Below are 5,566 nucleotides of genomic sequence, written 5' to 3'. Positions count from 1 at the left end.
GGGGACAAGACTTGTGAGGCAGCAGTATATATCTGTATTCCCAGTCATGTGAAATTCATAGATTAGGGCCTAATTTATTTATTTAAATTGACTGAATTCCTTATTATGAGCTGTAACTCAGTAACATTTTTGAAATTGCTGCATTTTGCGTTTATATATATTTTATGAATATGATGGTACCTATTCTATTACTTTAGTCCATTATCACCACCACTTTCTCATTCACTTTGATTCTTTCCCATAGGAATAACATTACACCTACCACAGAACAATGATTAGAATCAGAAATTCCTGTTCTAGTAATTCTATTTCTATGGTGTATTGTTTTTCTCACCATTCTGCAGGCTATGTGTTGATGACTCCTCTACAGCGAGCAGTGTCTTAAACACCCCTTTCTCATTCACTGTTGGGTGTTGCTTTGTCCACATTGCAGCACACAGCCTGGCCTTTGCAATGTTACTTTACATGAGGCATGAGAGCTGGCTTGTCGCCACGTCTTGTGTCAGTCCACAAATCACAGTAGTGCGCATGCAGGCCTGAGAGGTAGATAGTGGAGAGTGGACTGTTGCCAAGTGCATGTTTGAAGAGAGTAGCAAGCCCTTCCGACCACACTGTGGAATTCTGGGAACCACTGCTGCGGTCAACACCATTCATCAGTGCCACACGGTAGGTCACATCCCATTAGTTAGAATATACTCTGCCTTCCGTACCGATTCTCACCACTGAGAACAATTGAACTGGAGGAAAGGGCTGAAACTGTACATAGTCTAGGGCCATTAAACTCTGGACCTTGAAGCCTGTTCCACAGCATTTTTTCATTGTTCCACTCTAATCAGGGAGTGATTTAGACCTGGGACACCACGTGTGTACAATTCATTATTAGGTAGGACAGAAAACCCGCAGGCTCCGAACCTCGTAGGGTAAAAGTTGAATACCCTTATCTCTCCTCTCTACCCCCTCTCTCCTCTCTACCCCCTCCTCCTCTCTACCCCTTCTCACCACTCTACACCCCTCACTCCTCTCTACCCCCTCTCTCCTCTCTACCCCCTCTCCTCTCTACCCCCTCCTTTCTACCCCCCTCTCTCCTCTCTACCCCCTCTCTCCTCTCTACCCCCCCTCCTCTCTACCCCCTCACTCCTCTCTACCCCCTCTCTCCTCTCTACCCCCTCTCTCCTCTCTCCTCTCTACCCCTTCTCACCGCTCTACCCCCTCTCTCCTCTCTACCCCCTCTCTCCTCTCTACCCCCCTCTCCTCTCTACCCCCTCTCTCCTCTGTACTCCCTGTCTCCTCTCTACCCCCTCTCTCTCTCTACTCCCCTCTCTGCTCTACCCCTCTCTCCTCCCTGCCCCCCCTCTCTACCCCTCTCCTCTCTCCTCTCTACCCCCCTCTCGACTCCCTCTCTCCTTTCTACCCCCTCTGCTCTACCCCCTCTCCTCTCTATCCCCCCTCCTCTCTATCCCCCTCTCTCCCTCTCTACCCCCTCTCTCCTCTGTACTCCCTGTCTCCTCTCTACCCCCTCTCTCTCTCTCCCCCCTCTCTACTCCCTCTCTCTGCTCTACCCCCTCTCTCCTCTCTACCCCCCCTCTCCTCTCTACCCCTCTCTCCTCTCTACCCTCCCTCTCTCCTCTCTACCCCTCTCTCTGCTCTACCCCTCTCTCCTCTCTACCCCCTCTCTCCTCTCTACCCCCCTCTCCTCTCTACCCCCTCTCTCCCCTCTCTCCCCCTCTACTCCCTCTCTCTGCTCTACCCCCTCTCTCCTCTCTACCCCCTCTCTCCTCTCTACCCCCTCTCTCTCTCCCCCTCTACTCCCTCTCTCTGCTCTACCCCTCTCTCCTCTCTACCCCCTCTCTCCTCTCTACCCCCTCTCTCCTCTCTACCCCCCTCTCCTCTCTACCCCTCTCTCCTCTCTACTCCCTCTCTCTGTTCTACCCCTCTCTCCTCTCTACCCCCCTCTCTCCTCTCTACTCCCTCCCTCCTAGTGTATTGAGATCATCAACAGATAAATGAATCATTCTCCAGCATAGCAGTGTATTCTTGTTGAGGTCGCATTCATGGCACCGTCAAATAACAATTGTTTACCGAACGTGTGTGTATTCAGCTGTAACTAAAACTTTAATATAATCAGTTGAGTAGCAGGTTGGATTAATCAACTTGAATTAATAAATCCTCTCCTTAAGCTCGGCTTTTGTCTTTAGTCCCATTCAGCAAGCCAAGCAAACGAGACAGTTATTTCAGTCAGCTTTTCTCTCTATTATCCCATGAAAATAAAAGCAGGAATGGTGACATTTTTTGTTGTTGTCATCCTCCCAGTTTGATGCAATTTAACTAAAGGGTTCATAGGTGACTTTTTGTAATTATACAAATCATTAAATGAGGTGTAAGTCCCGCTTTTTCAACTTGGCTCAGTTGGAGCTGAAACAACCGTGGAAACCGAGAGACCTTATTTTGTTTGACATCCCATGGATTTTAATCCCCCCCCCCCCCATAATTAATTAACTCTAGTAAATAGGGCAGAAAACGTTCTCATGTGTGGTCACTGGTAAAGAGTCTGATATTGTGGTGGTTTTCTCTCGCATCACTAAGGTCTTAGATTTCCTCAGTCTTGTCAGCTGTAACCAACAAACACCGCCATTACATATACTCTTGTAAATCCAACCTTAGCAACATCAGTAACTTTGGATACATTGTAGGAAGTAACCGTCTGCCTAGAGAGACTATGTTACATAGGACTGACTGGAGAAAACCATCCTTGTACAGACAACAATCTCTTCGGCAGAAGTTGCCCGTATGCTCAGATCTACAATCAGCTTCTCCAATATCTATTCTTAATAACAAATAATAATTGATTGGATTTATATAGCGCTTTCTTGGCTTTAAACACAAGGAGCTGATCTTACCTTGGATCAGCACATACTACAGGCGAGGGTCACCTGAGCCCTAGGGGAATTAGATACCAACCAGACCAGGAGTCTACTTTGTCTCTTTCTATATTCCTATTGTCATGACTATTCTATATCCACCTCAGTACAGACTAGAGGTCTGTCAATATTATGTTACAAATGGTGCTGTGTTACAAATGGTGCTGTGTTACAAATGGTGCTGTGTTACAAATGGTGCTGTGTTACAAATGGTGCTGTGTTACAAATGGTGCTGTGTTACAAATGGTGCTGTGTTACAAATGGTGCTGTGTTACAAATGGTGCTGTGTTACAAATGGTGCTGTGTTACAAATGGTGCTGTGTTACAAATGGTGCTGTGTTACAAATGGTGCTGTGTTACAAATGGTGCTGTGTTACAAATGGTGCTGTGTTACAAATGGTGCTGTGTTACAACCAGAGACAAAGCTATATAGAACTCAGCTCTAGGACAGGAAGGGGAGAATTGAGCCATGATCCCTTGGCATCCACCAGAGACCAAATGAACATCGTAAGAATGCGATAAAAACAAAAGATAGCCAGTTAAAGTAACTGCCCTGTGGGTATAAAGTTACGACAGCAAAACAAGTGTGTGGCGTACAATAACTCAAAATAAAGATGATCATTTAACAAATCATATCAACCAGGAACAACTGACAGTGATCCAAAGTGACACTCATTCATTATAAGAAACTTTGAATCACTATGTTTGGCTCTAATGGGGGGGGGGGGGTCCAATGGTCTTAGTAGGGAGAAGGATGATTGATACCTTGGTGCTCTGAATACCACAGTAATGGCTTTGGATACATTTGTATATTGAAATTGGCTTGGTCCCGAGCCAAGCCCTCTCGTTTATGAAAGGGTATTATTCCTGGTGGAACTGCTATTTATTTCCACGATATTGATGTAGACGGCTTTAAGAGAGCCGGGCAGTCTCATTACAATAAAGTGTAACAAAACCAAGATTGTCTCCCAAATCCTCAGGTAAAGGAAGAATGACAGGATTACTTTTAATGAGGTCCCACCGGGAGAGATGCTCTGGCCAAGCTAAGGTTGATTCTGGACTCGCTGTGATGCCCTTCAAGACTCAAATATGCCCCACAAGCAAAGGACAGGAAGCACGTTTCTCTCAATAATTCACACTTAATTCCTGTGTCTTTGTTGAATGGGGGCTGAAAGGACTTAGCTCTAAGATGGGAATGAGGATTTGAGATAATACTCAATACAGAGTTCATTTTTCATACACATACACTGTTTACCTTGACCTCCAAATGCATTTTCCCCCTTGAGATAAATACAAAATAAACATTTCACAGCTGGTGGTCCGGGGTCAGATTTCCGACGTCATTTACGCAAAACATTTTTTTTTCAAATGACAGGAACATTGACGTTTGGCCATGTCATCAAAATAGATTATGGAGAAAATGACACCGGAAATAAATTCCTATTTAAGCTGTTGTTCTTTCTACCCGTCTGCTCCGTTTCTGTCAGGACGGTGATGAACCAGGGAAACGGTGATGAACCAGGGAAACGGTGATGAACCAGGGAAACAGGGGATGAAACGGGGGAACGGTGATGAACCAGGGAAACGGTGATGAACCAGGGAAACGGTGATGAACCAGGGAAACGGGGATGAACCAGGGAAACGTGGATGAACCAGGGAAATGGTGATGAACCAGGGAAACGGTGATGAACCAGGGGAACGGGGATGAAACGGGGGAAAATGGGAGAAGTTAGAGCACCAGGGAAACGGTGATGAACCAGGGAAATGGTGATGAACCAGGGAAACGGTGATGAAACAGGGGGAAATGGGAGAAGTTAGAGCACCAGGGAAACGGTGATGAACCAGGGCAGACGGTGATGAACCAGGGAAACGGTGATGAACCAGGGAAACGGTGATGAACCAGGGGAACAGTGATGAACCAGGGGAACGGTGATGAACCAGGGAAACAGTGATAACCAGGGAAACGTTGATGAACCAGGGAAACGGGGGAAAATGGGAGAAGTTAGAGCACCAGGGAAACGGTGATGAACCAGGGAAACGAGGGAAAATGGGAGAAGTTAGAGCACCAGGGACAGACAAATCCTCTCACTCTCCTACCTCTCACACTTGCGCTCCTTCGACTCTCTGAGTCAGAGGGAGATCAATACTTAATTTAGTATAACGTTGAGACATCTTTTTTTAAGAGTACAAACTTAATTTAAATTCCTTAAGAAACATGGGCCTTATTTGCAAACGCGTTGGTTTGTGCAGTTCTACTTAGCTTGATTACCTCTCCTCATTGCCATGTCTGATGCTGGGCTCTTTAGCTCCTCTTTCTATTTCAGGGGCCAGAAGTGCAATATGAGGACGTGTTTTTGGCAAACCATCATTTTTAATGAGTTTATAAGTTGGTTGATTCCTCTCTATATTAAGTCACCACAGTACAGGAGCCTGCAGCAGACTGTATGCTGGAATGCTGAATGATCTCTTTAATGCAACCAAATTAGTGGGCTTCATTAGTAAATGACTTACTTTCAAATAGTGTTATTGATGGCAACACTTTTTAGTTTGAGTTAATGTTGTATTTGATATTTCAGGGTTAGAAATTAGCTCGGCGAACCACATTCATCCTCCACTACAGCATCCAGCCTGAGTCACTACAGTATCCA

Source organism: Oncorhynchus gorbuscha, linkage group LG08 (genome assembly GCF_021184085.1).
Source record: "Oncorhynchus gorbuscha isolate QuinsamMale2020 ecotype Even-year linkage group LG08, OgorEven_v1.0, whole genome shotgun sequence".
In the NCBI taxonomy this organism is placed as follows: Eukaryota; Metazoa; Chordata; class Actinopteri; order Salmoniformes; family Salmonidae; genus Oncorhynchus; species Oncorhynchus gorbuscha.
This window is presented reverse-complemented; position numbering follows the sequence as displayed.